Here is a 14,415-nt window from a genome sequence, read left to right on the forward strand (position 1 = left end):
TTAAACTTTGCAATATGTCACTGGCACCCCTCCCTCCAACTTATCCTTTTTGATAGTTGCATATTGTTCCTTAGAATAGATGTAACTTTCTTTACTCATCCCCAATCTGTGCACATTCAGGTGATTTTCAGTGTTTGTCTATAACAAAAGTGCTTGTGGTGAATGCCATCACACCTATAACCTTGACCTACCAGTCTCTATTTCTGTAAGATAAATTTCCAAAAGGGAAATTACTGAGTCAGAGAGTTTATGTAATTTTATTCCTAATAGACTATTTGATCATTGCAAAACTCTATAAAGTCAGTTTTGGAGTTCCATTAAAAAAGCAAGTAATGAAGCTAGGATCCATGTCTTCCCACGTTTGTATAAGAGAACTCATTATTGAATTACCTATTAGCTTAAGAAAAGAAAAATGTTTTTAAAGAGGGACACCCAGGCAAATGGTAGAATTGCAGCCACACTAAAATGAGGCATTCATTCGTGGGAGAAAGGAAGGCCTCCAATTCAGCTTGCCAAACCCACATGTCCCATGTTTCTTCCTATGATAACATTCTGAAGAACTTCCTGGGTTTTTTTTTTTTAATATTTATTTCTAGGAGACAGAGAGAGAGACACCGTGAGCAGGGGAGGGTCAGAGAGAGAGAGAGTCACAGATTGAAACAGGCTCCAGGCTCTGAGCTGGCAGTCAGCACAGAGCCCGACGCGGGGCTCGAACCCACGAACCGTGAGATCATGACCTAAGCGAAAGTCGGACGCTTAACCAACTAAGCCACCTAGGCGCCCCAAGAACTTCCTGGTTTTGAAGAAATTCCTGAAAAAACTAACATCAAACATCAAAATACACTAGAAGTTCACCTTTCATTGTAGATGGAGAGGAACACAGGCTTAGAGGTCAGAGGAGTAGCTTCATCTCTCAGCTGCACAGCCCCCATGTGGCCTTGAGCCCTTGAGTTCTAACCATCCCAACTCTCACTTCCTCCCTTGTGTCAGTAATAATACTGACTGGTGGCCAGCCTCAGAGATGGCCCCATTCAGTGGTCATCACCTCCCAGTATCCACACATTTGCATGGTCCCTGCCACACCGATTCAGAGATGATCTGTTGGACCAGGAGGATGCAGCAAAAGTGATGGGGAGTGTCTTCTGGTATTAGGTCATAATGGTAATGGCCTCTTGGATGGCTTGCTCTGGAGAAAGTCAGACACCATGCAGTGAGAACACTCAACCAGCACTCTGCAGACTGATGGCCATGGGAGGGAGCCATTCTGGAAGTGGATCCTCCAGATCCACTGAAGATTGGACTGCAGCTCCAGCTAACATGTGACCATACCTTCATGAGGGAGCCCAAGCCAAGAACCACCAAGCCAGGCTGCTTCAGAATTCCTGACCCACAGAAACAATAAAATGTAGTAAATGACTGTTGTTCTAAGCCATGAAGTTTGTGGGTGATTTGTCATTACACAGCCATAAAAATTGACCTAATGGCTATTCTAAAGATGAGATGAAGAAAGTGTCCAAAAGGCACGTGCACACAACAGCATGTTATAATGGTGCTTTCAGTGGTGTGATGGCTAAAATGAGTGTGGCCCCTATCCTTCTGCACCCTGACCACATCACTTTATAGAAAGAGTGCCATGCCAGGGAGCCAGTGACCTGGGATCCGATCTCTCCATGTCTCAGACAAAGAGCCTTATGATGTAAGCAAGGCATTCAACATTCACAGACATTTTCTTCCTATCTCAAGTAGTGAGTTATAATACTTTCCATACAGGGTTGATATGAAGACCAAATAGAAAAATGCACACTCTGAAAACCAGACATCTATTGTTACATATAAAATCACTCTGAAACTTAGTGACTTAAAACAATTAGAGTACACTTATCATGATGACCACAGAAATGTGTAGAATTGCTGAATATTGTACACCTGAAACTAATGTAACACCTTATGTTGACTACAAACTCTCCCCTGCTTTCCTGTGGGCTCTCTCACTAGTGTTCTGAGGTGGTGGGAGGGGGCAGGCATTACCTCAGGAGCTTACCTGCTTTCTCGTGTGTCTGGAGTCAGTCCTAACTGTCAACTGAGATCTCACCTTAGGCTGTCATCAGAAAACGTGTATGTGGCCTCTGTGCACAGCTTGGGCTACCCCCCATAGCATGGAGACTGAGATCCCCAAGAAATAGGAAGAAGCCACATAGACTTTGCTAATCTAGTCTCAGAAGTCACACAGTGTCACTCCTACTACATTTTGTTTGAGGAACAGTCACAAAGATCATTCAGTTTCAAGGGAGGGACAAAGACTCCACCTCTAAATGGAAGCCATGACAAAGTATTTGCAGAAATGTTTTAAAATCTGCACTACATGGCATTAACATTATACAAAATTCAGAATCCGTATTCTGTCACATCCTGTGGATGGATCAGATAGACATCAAAGATCTCAATAAGAATGCCTTCTCATGAGCACTTGACCTAAATAACTTGTCCTCAACAACAGCCTTGGGTGGTACTTAATTGCAGACAGCCAAATGCACTTTAGCCAGCTCAAGTAGATAAATCACTTATTGGATGCTCTTAGCTACCTCACAGGCTGTCCAGGAGGTCCATGTAGAAGGTTTTGTGGCTAAAAGAGGCAGGAACAACACTTAAATCACCCTGCCAGACAAACCCACCTGCAGCTTACACCATGGCCCTGGGTCTTCACCACAACATGGAGACTAAGATCCGCAAGAAAGACCCACAAATGCCTCTCCACTCCCCTCACCGGTGCCGACTGCACCTGTCACACTTCTTTCCTGTCTCTGTTCTGCATTCACGTCTCGCAGGGCATCCTATTAGAGGTGAGCACTTCTAACCCAAGCTGTGAGGGTGACCTTACTGTAGAACAATGGTCATTTTCATTTCCTTACAGCAGAGCCTAGCTGCAAGGGAAGCTGGAAAAACCAGTTTCTGATTCCTGCTTGGGGAGGCAGGACTCATGGGATGGGAAGTTAGCCAAACATAGGAAGGGTGTTCAAAAGCTGTAGGGTATGCAGAAAGCATAATAAATGTCCAGTACCGGTAGGTACTACTCCCTCATTTTATCAGCGAGAAAACAGCAAAGAGAGATGAATTCACCCAAGGCCACATGGCTCTTAAATGATGGAGACAAGATAATGAAAGAAGGCATTTGTGCTCTGACCTCCTGGGGCCTGACAGTCTATGGCATGCTGGAGAAGAAACAGGGCCCTTGCACATGACCTTGTGAAATCCCATGTTGGTAGAAAATTACATTTTTTATTGAAGCAAAAAATTAAATTTTTTATTGAAAAGTTTTCTTAAAAGTGACTCGACTGTGAGTCTCATATTTGGGGTTTGGGATCAGCCGCCTTTCTCCTCAGCACTGGCATCCCTCTGCCTGCCCTTGGTCCAGGCTGAGCAGGGAGTGCTTAACAACATGCATTCAGGGACTTTTCCTTCTCTCACTCTTGCTGGTTGCCATGGTTCTGGGGTGTCCTGTTAACTTGCCAGCAGGTATAGAGCTGTGATTTCCACAACCAAGTGCTTTTAGAACTGAAGTGGAAGGTAGAGAACCAAAAGAAGGCATGTACATGAGTGTGCTGGCCCCATGTGATGTCTTCACTGCGGTACAGCCTAAAACTCCATTGTTCACAAAAATTCAAACATCTCTCCCTTTTAGGGCTTGCGTCTTCAGACGGTTAAAGCAAAGTGAAAGTGGTTCAGAATCTACAAATTTGGTATACAGACACCAGCATGAGAGCCTTAGTTACAATCATGGACTGCTGAATTACCCAATTTCCATGAGTATGGATGGGATATTTGTGTTTGTAGGTCAGGTCACATAAAAATAAGAAGTTTTTCCAATGCACAAGAAAGAGAGAACTTGAAACAATGACATGCAAGGCTTCTCTTTCACTGAGGTGGAAATTCCAGGCTATTACTTTGGAGTCAAATTGCCAAAATACAAATCAGGTGTTTCCATGATTTGGTACTAGACCCATATGTGTTCTTATACCACCAGGTCATGCTCCATGGTTTGGTAGCCCCTGTCAATGATGGAGTCAAGACTCCATCTTGTATCTCACTATCCATCTGAATTCTCCCACCTTCAAGGTTTATCTCTGTGAGCCAGTTTCCTCTTTGCTCTCACCTGAATTTCACCACTTCCTGGTCATGTTACCTTTTAAGACTTTCCATGTCCCCATCTGTTACATGCAGCTAATCAATACAACCTCACAGAGTAATCATGAGAAATTAATGAGTATTTCATGTTAAGGTCATAGATTGGGTGAGTAATAAGGGCTCAAAGAATTTTAGCTATTACTGTTACAAATCCAGCATTAATTGGGGTTAGTAATGGTCTCTGGTTAAGACTTCAAGCCATCGGGGTGCCTGGGTGGCTCAGTCAGTTAAGTGTCCGACTTTAGCTCAGGTCATGATCTCACAGTTCATGAGTTCAAGCCCTATGTCGGGGTCTGTACTGACAGCTCGGAGCCTGGAGCCTGCTTCAGATTCTGTGTCTCCCTCTCTCTGCCCCTCTCCAACTTTCTCTCTCTCCTCTCCCCCTCTCTCTCTCTCTCAAAAATAAACATTAACAGGGCGCCTGGGTGGCTCAGTTGGTTAAGTGTCCAACTTCGGCCCAGGTCATGATCTCATGGTTTGTGAGTTCAAGCCCCGCGTCGGGCTCTGTGCTGACAAATAGCTCAGAGCCTGGAGCCTCCTCCAGATTCTATGTCTCCCTCTCTCTCTGACCCTCCCCTGCTCACGCTGTCTCTCTCTCTCTCTTTCTCTCTCTCTCTCTCTCAGAAATAAATAAAAACATTAAAAAAAATAAACATTAAAAAAAAGACTTCAAGCCATCAACTCTTCTCAGGCCAAACTTATTGCCAGTGTCAACAAATGGGAACACTCTATACATGACCAAGACCTCACACTCTCAACCACACACCTTAAACAGCAATGTGCACCCAGACCCGCTGGGGATCTTGTGAAATGCAGAAGATGCTGCATTTCTGTGCTTATAACCCAGCTCTCAGGTGGTGCCAATGCTATAGATTCATGGTCCACACTTTCAATAACCAGTGTCCCAAAAATACATACTAAGAATGTTCACTATAGCTGCCGTAGTTGATATGCCTGTGAAGCTGGATCAGAAAACTGCTTTAGAGAAAGTTTCAAGTAGAGGTTGGGAACTTCTAATCAGAGCTGACTTCCCACCACTGGACATTGATCTCAATACCCCAAAATGCTCAAGTATTTGCAAAATTAAGTGAGGCCAGCAGTTTTAATGAAAGTGCTTGCTGTTTCCCAACTAGTATTATTTTAAAACTGACCAATGCTGAATTAAAGTTATCCCCTGGCTTTCACTCAATTGTTAAATCAATGACTACCAAAACCTTTGAAATGTTAGGTTAAACCATACGAAACTTTTGATATTAAACTTTTTATTTTTACTTTCTATTTTCACTTATTATTTATTATGATTCACCCTAAGAGTTGTCATTTCACTCAATAAATTCAGCCATTATTGCAGTGAAGAAACAACTTTCAAACCAGTAGATGATGTTCCTCCCCTGTGTAGATTTCAGTGGATAACATAACAGATGAGAAATTGTACATATTGCCCAAGGTACACTCCATTTGATGAGACAAACAAAGTATTTTTTTAATGTTTATTTAGTTTTGAGATTGAGAGAGAAAGAGCACAAGAAGGAGAGGGGCAAAGAGAGGGAGACTCAGAATCCATAGCATGCTCCAGGTTCCAAGCTGTCAGCACAGAGCCCGACATGGGGCTCGACCCCATAAACCATGAGATCATGACCTGAGCCGAAGTCCGACACTTAACTGACTGAGCCACCCAGGCGCCCCAAACATGCACAGTATTAAGAAAACTGTCTTGGAGGCAGCTTTCTGCTTATTTAACTTTCTCATTAAACATTCAGGGTTTTTGAAGTGGTGCCTGAGGCAGTGACACCTGTAAAACTAGGGACTTGATTTTGGAATTTTTAAGACTATGTATGCTGAGTGGTTAGGTTGGTAGCAGTCAAGGCACAGCTGAGCAAAACACAGTTTTCATAAGGACCATGGTTTCATCTAATCAAAGGCAGAAATGTAGAGCTAGAAGACATTACTGCATGGGGGTGCCTGGGTGGCTCAGTCAGTTAAGCTTCTGAGTCTTGGTTTCAGCTCAGGTCATCATCTATCTCATGGTGTGTGAGATGGAGCCCTGAGTCAGGCTCCGTGCAACAGCACATAGCCTGCTTGGGATTCTCTCTTTCCCCATCCTTGACTCTCACACACATTTGCTCTCTCTCAAAATAAATAAACATTAAAAAAAATTACTGCATGATTCTATTGTCTAGTCCAAGAGTGGCCAACTTTTTATCAATGGCCAAACAGTAAATATTTTAGGTTCTGTGTGCCATACACTTTCCATCGAAATGATGTAACTCTGCCATTGAGGTGTGAAAACAGCCATAGACAATAGTAAGCAAATGGTATGGCCGTGCTCCAATAAAACTTTATTTACAAAAAGGCTCATGGCCAGATTTGGCCACCTGATTCCCTGGTTTGTTGACCCCTGGATTAGTGTCTTCTGTTATAATGGCAAAAATGGTGAAATACCACAAGACTGGCAATAATTCTGGAGTCTCAGTACAATCTTAGAAGGTATAAGATCACAGTTGCTGCAACAAACAAGTCAAAGTAGCTATAATATGAGTTTAAATTTTTTTCAGTTCTCTTTGAGCTGAATTACCAAATTTTGAAAATGGAAAGGGGACAATCATGATTTTTTCTGTGGCTAATAGAGCAATAAGTTTTCTGATACAAATCTGAAATATTTTTATGTTTATTTATTTTTGAGAGACAGAGTGAGAGCAAGCAGGGCAGGGACAGAGAGAAAAGGGGACAGAAGATCTGTCATGCTGATAGCAGAGAGCCTGATGTGCGGCTCAAACTCACAAACTGTGAGATCATGGTCTGAGCCAAAGTTGGACACTCAACCAACTGAGCCACCCACATGCCCCCAAATATGTAATTTCAATTAAGTAAATGTTTCACTAAAATAATTTAAAAGTATAATTGGCATTTGGCGAATTATCAAGATATTCATGTGAAAACCCTGAAGACTATATCAAGGATAATAATACTGCTCAAAATAAGCAATAAAGATCTTACATTAAAGAGATGAGTGAAAAAAGAGTGTGTTCCCTTATGGTTGTAACATATGTAGTGAGATCTAATGTGATTCTGTTTGGATTTGGACACCCAGAGACTGCAATTTGGCTCACTGCTTTGTGCCCCTGACAGTTCATTTTTATGTATACTATACCTACCAGTTTCTGCCCATTTTCTAATAATAACCTCTTTGTAGCTGCATTCTGGAATGATCAAGGTTCATTTTACATAAGAAAGTAGAACACATTGCAGTAGAAAAGAATGACGATAAATTGGTGTGACAAGCTTTAAAATTTTTTTTAATGTTTATTTATTTTTGAGAGAGAAAGAGACCATGAGGGGAAGGGGCAGAGAGAGANTCTCCTCCGGGGGGCGCGGAGCCGCCAAATGGGCCCGTCCATCAGCACGACAATGCACGCCCCCCTCCCGCGCGGGGATTACCCGCGGGTCGCGAGCAAAATAGCAACAAAGGAGAAGAATGGCCCCAAATATGTCAGGAGGGTTCAATCCGCGAGCCGGAGCGGAGGGGGAAGTTGTGCGCGCTGATTGGGTAGGGGCGGCGGTGGGCAGCAGCAGGCGCTGGGGAGATCTGAGTGCGGCTGCTGGGGCGGGAGAGGGTGGGGGGAGGCGCAGGGACTCCGNTGCATTCTGGAATGATCAAGGTTCATTTTACATAAGAAAGTAGAACACATTGCAGTAGAAAAGAATGACGATAAATTGGTGTGACAAGCTTTAAAATTTTTTTTAATGTTTATTTATTTTTGAGAGAGAAAGAGACCATGAGGGGAAGGGGCAGAGAGAGAAGGAGACACAGAATCCAAAGCAGGCTCCAGGCTCCATGCTGTCAGCACAGAGCCCGACTCGGGCCTCCAACCCACAAACTACAAGACCATGACCCGAGCCGAAGTCGGAGGCTTAACCAACTGAGCCACCCAGGCACCCCATGTGACCAGCTTTTAAATGGCAATATTAGACATGTGGGTTTCAGTCTAAGTTCTCCATCTCTTTCTGTTCTTTGTGCTTGGAGGAAATTTTAGCCTAATTTTTTTTTCCTCCTGTAAAAAGAGCCGTCTCTGAAACCCTTCCGTGCACTAACACCTCCTCTGCTTCCTATCAGATTCAATAGACAATAGCCTCTTGGCTCAGTGTGTCCATCCTGTCACCATCAGGTGTGACACCTGGCTGTGGTGTTTGAGAAGGAGCATTGCATCAAGGCCCTGGTCCTGAACAACAGAGATGAAGCAGATGTTGTATTCAAATAAAAGGGCCTTTATTTTGTTGAGTGAAAAAGGAGAATAATGGATTCAGGTTGAAGTTTCTCCCATTCTTGTTTCCCGCTGTGTGATGCTTAGTCTACTGCCTCAAACTAAGTGGACGGAGCAGTGAACACCTGATTCTGATGAAGGGAGGCAGCACTGTAAACCGGGAATGCACACCGTGGGGACAAGCTTCCGAAAGATGTTGGGGACGCTGCACGGTACAAATCTGACATGCTTGAAACACTGGCTCCCAATAATCATGCCTTTGAATGTGCTCTAACTGGCAGTAGAAACTAAGTGTCCTGAGATTGGTTTGTCTCAGTAGTATGGGCTCATGCAATGAGCTAAAGGAAACATACCAGTATTGGTGTTTTGTATGGAAGTGCCACCAGGAAATCCACACTGTGTAGAAATCTTCAAACAAGACAAACACGAACACGCTTACCCCACGCCCCATCTGCTCACCATATATGCTGCCAGAGTGATCATCACGTCTTGAACATTTCACTTTCCAGATGTAACAGATCAACCCCACAATAAAAGTATGTGGTAGACAAATGATGACAGTTGGAGCTTAAGGGATGAAGGGATGTGTGTTTGGGTTGGTGAAAATATGTTAACTGACTTCAAGTCATATGCTCAAATATGTTCTATGATTTTGAGAAACATATCAGTCCTCAGTGATGACCAAAAAATAAAAGAAAAAGTTGTGGATGATAAATTTGTAAGCCCAGTTGTTTCTCTCATGGGCCATGAGAAGTCAGTTCTCTTTGCCACAAAGGTGGCACCCTCAGAGGGGCCTTGCTGGTGACACCTCTCACTTTCTGGATTGAGTCTGGCATGTGGTACTTCCCCCCTGCAGTTCCTCATAAGGAGTATCCAAAGAAACAGGATTCATTTTTTCCTGCAGAAAATCCTCTTGACTGGGAAACTGCCTTGGTGACATCAAAACCTATAGCTGGTTGTTTGCACAAGACAAGATGTTGATGAATCGGTTGGAAATTATTTATGTTTTCTTAGCAACATCAGAAGGAAGCAGGAGTTCTCTCATTCACCTGGTGAAGAAAAGATTTCCTATTCATGGAAATGACTGGGCAGGTAGGTGCTGTCTTCTCTCATCCTTTCTTCCTGTGGACTCCACATACTTGGCCTCACTTTTCTGACAAAGATACCAGGGCAGCAGAGGCAGCCCCAGGAACTTGAACAATCCCTCAGAGGATGGTCTTCCTACTCGGGGTGTTTGGTAACTGTTCTTTCTGCTAGGGCCACTGGACGGGGACAACTGTGAGCCCTGTGACCAGATCTCACTTTTGAATTTGTCCGTGATGCTGATGTTATGTGCCTATTAGAGATGGTGGCCATATTGCAACTCAGGAGTAATGAGTATACCAGGCTTTCCCTATGAGTGTTGGTCACTTAATGCTATAGGTTGATAATAAAGAAACAATGTTTCTTTCAATATATAAAATCTATATAACTTGAAGATGCATTTAGAGGCTTTCTCAGCCGAGCAGGATTTTCAGGCGATTACCTTCAAGTTATATTGTCAAAGCATTAATCAAATATTTCCATAATTTAGGATTAGAATGCTAAGTATCTGTAGACTGCTGTGCTGTACTCCATGATTTGGTACCACTTTGGCAAGCAGAGGGGATCAAGACCCTTGTATGTTCTTTACTGCACTCTCTCGCATTGGTATGCTTTGCCACATTGGGGGGGGGGTTCTCTCTACAACTCAGTTTCCCCCTTGACCTTCTCCAAACCTCACAGCTCATACCTTTAACCACCAAACCTTACATGTCTCTCTAGTTTAACCTGGCCCTGTGGTAAGCTAACTGGGTGACACACGCACTGTATGTTTATATGTCATTATAACTGACCCCACGTGCTAGGGTCTATTTGCCAGAAACTTTCTCCACAAGACCAAAATGTCCCTTCCACAAGAAAATAGCAAGTTTTGATCAAAGTCTGCCTTCCACAAACCAGTGGATTCATAACTAATCCTCAACACCAGAGAACATGCTCTGGAGAAAGAAGTTTTCTCCTGCTTAGGCAGAGGACGCCTACTTCCTTTGGGTGTTTTGCTGCCTTTCAGCTCACAGTTTGGAGAACCCTCCTCAGATGCCTCACTGTACCTTACAGAGCCTCCTTTCTCGGGCTTACAGATGAGGAGACAGAGACCTGCAGCAAGCTGAGGGATCAGTAGAGCCAAGAACCTTGTCTGAGGGGTATTCTAGACCCTTTCTCTTTAGCAAGACATTTGGTGGGTGAAGAATGCCATGATGTTCTTTTGTTCACTAGGACTGTGGAGAGTTTCTGCTTTGTTTTGTTAGAAGACTTTGCGGAGGCTGCAGAATGAAGTCTGGAAGATGGGGACAGAGGGGCAGCTGGTGGAAGGAGACGGCGGCTCCCCTCAGGAGCCTGTGGCAGAGCAATGGGGGTCAATAGGAAGCAGTGTAGCCTCGTGGTCAGCAGCATCTGGCACAGACAGGCTCAGCAACATCCACCAGGAGACTGGCATTGCCTGCCCAATCTTGTGCGCCCTGGTCTCTACAGGGCAGCCCAATGTACCCTACATGCCCTTGAGCAGCTGGAATCCTGCCAGACTCCAGGCTTCCATCATGCTCTGCTCCCTGATGGCTCATCACGGGCAATTGTGAGGCCCCTGGCCTTGCTGCTGGCACTTGCAAGTTACCCTGGAGCGCTGTGTGACTGGGGGATTCTGCTGGGCCCTGGGACTGGCTGACGGCAGAGCACATGCTTCCACAGTGCAGGCCTGTGAGCAGCCGGAGCCCACATCAGACCCAGGCTTCTCCAGGCCTCCAAGGAAATGGGAGTCAAGAGGACATTATCAACTCTGGAGAAAGGGTCAAAGCTGCTGGCTAACTTCGAAACCAGGCAGCGCAGAGCAGCCTTTGGTTATTACATCACCCTCGTCTAGGAGGAGAAAAAGCGTGGAGAGCACTGGCAAAAACTAAATCCCTTCCTTTATTTAGCCCCCTCTTTAAGCTCCTCCCTCTTTGGTCCAGTCCCTTTCCCTAATCTACCAACCCCTCCCAGCAACAATCTCTTGCCACGGTGGGCGTGGCTGTGTCAGTGGGTTCCAAGAAAGGTTGTCCAAGCTTGGGGTGACCTGAGACACAGGATGTCCTCAGTATCCTTTGCATATTTATAAAGAAGGTGAGGACGTTTCCACTTGGTATTCTAAAATGGGAGCCCTTGTGAACCTGTTATCCAGGGAGGGATGAAAAAGAGAGAGACGCAGAGAGGATCTGATTTCCTTTCTGTGGAATATCCTTTAGACCCATAGAACATAACTTTGAAATAAATAGGCAAAACTTGTCTAATTCTTAGACATTATTTAGTCACATCAGTGGAGTCAATTTTCTATGCAATTTCACTGAATGTCTCACACAAATGAAATTCTGCTTTCTAACTTTAAAAAAGGAATATTTGGTCATTGGAAATACATTTCCACGGGGTATGAAGGAGCATATTTGCAAACAACCAAATATTCTTTACCCTCATGAAAGTGGATCTTAGAAATTATGCTTTATGATTATGGACAAGAAAACCAATGGGCCAAACACAGATGACAAGAGGCCATTCCTGCATCCAGGCCTCAACTTGTCATGTGTGGCCAACCATCAGGTTTTCCACGAAACTTTTTATGGGCATAGAACATACACTGACCCTCACTCAGTATGAGGGATCTTTTCATGTGCCATGTCATTCGGGGAGGACATTGAAAAACTCTCATGTTAGTTGCTCAGAGGCCAACAGCCTGCAAATCGGAGTTTTTGTTTTAATCACAGTTTCCAGAATGTTATAACTACTGTTTTGTCCCTACGTATTGTGCAGGCAACTGAGCTTTTATCCTCTGAGATTCTCCAAACTGGTAAAATACATGGGCATCAGCAATAAAAGGTAACATGTGATCTGTCCTGGAAGCCACTTACCTGTAGTGGCTTCTCCCTCATTGTCATTCTGGGTCTGTTGCAAGACCTTCACAAATGGAGGAGTATTTGATGCTCCTGACGGCTGAGTCTTTCTAAACTTTCTCCCACACAAAACTGCAGGCTCAGAGTCTGATAAAATCAATCTCTCTCAATTGTTCCTTCAAAGTTTCTCATGGACTGTCCTTCCCATCCCCATTCCATCTATACCCTTCAGACAGGCAGCCCTTTACTGGGCAGATTTCTAAAACCTCTTTGATGGACACACCTTCGATTTAGGGGGCTTCAGGAAAAAACACACCATAAAAGAAAATGCACACTTGCGATGTTTAGCATAGCTCTGTAATGGACTGTTTCAAAGAGAGGAAAACAACTCGAAATATTAACTGGTGAGCGTCAGGATTGTTCTTCCATGAGCTGAGTGACACGTAATGGAAAACATTGTAATGACCTGTTATTAAATTTAATACCCCAAACAGATGGCGTTCCATTTTTTCCCCAAAAAACAGATTGTTCACGTGATCGAAAAATCATTTTTGAACCCTTACCCCAAACTCTGTTGTAGTCTCATGTGTTCTTTGGAACACTGACTTTGGAAATCTGACCATGGAATGAAACATCTCTACTTTTTCCCAGTTGGTACTTAAGGACCCACACTACCCACCTAATTTATTTCAGAAATTACTGTTACACTGAGCCCCAAATGGTCAGGAAATGAAGGGTCTGTTAAGTTAAAATGTGTCTCTACATCCCCTTGATCAAAAGGATAGATAGATTCTTGTGGGCACTTATGTAGATTTCCTTGGAAGAGTCTCCCAGGCCTTCATTCTAGCCCTGCCTTCCACCACCCAGGACCCCTAACAAGCCTTTGGCTCCAGCTGACCATTTTTTGAGGCTACACCCTTGACCTGCCAGAAGGGCAGGACCCAGAGGTTCAGGCTCAGCTCTAAAAACCCGTGATCCTCGTGAAGGTGGTGGGATTTTCCTCCTTTAATAGAAAAAAGACATTTAAGAAATTATTTTAAATCCTCAGAGAAGCCACGTGATACAGAAATAAATCCATCCTACTTTGACTTTGAAAATATTTTTATTTGAATAGTAAATAGTTATACAGTTGAAACAGTTCTATTGAAGCTTTCTATAAATAGCTAACAATTAAGAAAATAATGTATGTAGAAAAGAGATTGCATTTAAAAGTAAGAGCTGTCGGTTGACAAGGGCCTCAGGGGCCCTCCAAGCAGAATAAAATGGTAGGTTGTCTGTAATTCGCTCAGATAGGTATAAAAGTTAAAACTTTTAACAGATCCCTTTAGAAAAAGGCTCTCTTCTAAAATGCACAGTGAAATGTCAAGAGTGGCAAGGGAGGGGGAAAAGCATACCAAAAAAAAAAAAAAGATCTGCAATCAAATAATAGCATAATCTTCATAATTAATATAAATAAATAAAGAATAAATAACAATTACTCATAAATCAACATATACATTTAGAGAGAACTCATATAGTCCTACCTCAACAAACATGATCAAACCAAAGAGTCTTACGTGAAGTATTGAGGCAGTTTCTACAGCATTTTCTGAAAATTCCCTTCCCTCCCCCAAAACAATCCCAAACAGACAACAGTTCAAGGCATTTGTGGCTATACTAAAGAAAACTCTTTTTTAAGTAATTTGATTTGTTCACATACAAAAAGGTAAAGCCAGACTCCAGCAGTTCACAAGCCATAATAAAGCTAATCGTGTGGGAAGTTCAATTTACAGCCTGTGAAATATAAAGGCATTTATTTATTCCTCAAGATTCACCCAAAACAACCCGTACGCTACATACATAGAGAGCAGAGATTGGCAGGCGAGAGCAAACCGCATTTCTAGACCATGAACACAGCGAATACTAGCAAGAAAAACAGCTCTCCCCTCCAAGGGGAAGCTTCCAACCACGAGACAAACGCGTACAGCTTTTCTCTCTTGTACAGAAAGAGATTGGCTCCTGTTGCGCCAAGGAGGGGAAGGGGACACAACGCAAAG

The sequence above is a fragment of the Crocuta crocuta genome, unplaced genomic scaffold (genome assembly GCF_008692635.1).
Source record: "Crocuta crocuta isolate KB4526 unplaced genomic scaffold, BGI_CrCroc_1.0 scaffold209, whole genome shotgun sequence".
NCBI classification, from domain to species: domain Eukaryota; kingdom Metazoa; phylum Chordata; class Mammalia; order Carnivora; family Hyaenidae; genus Crocuta; species Crocuta crocuta.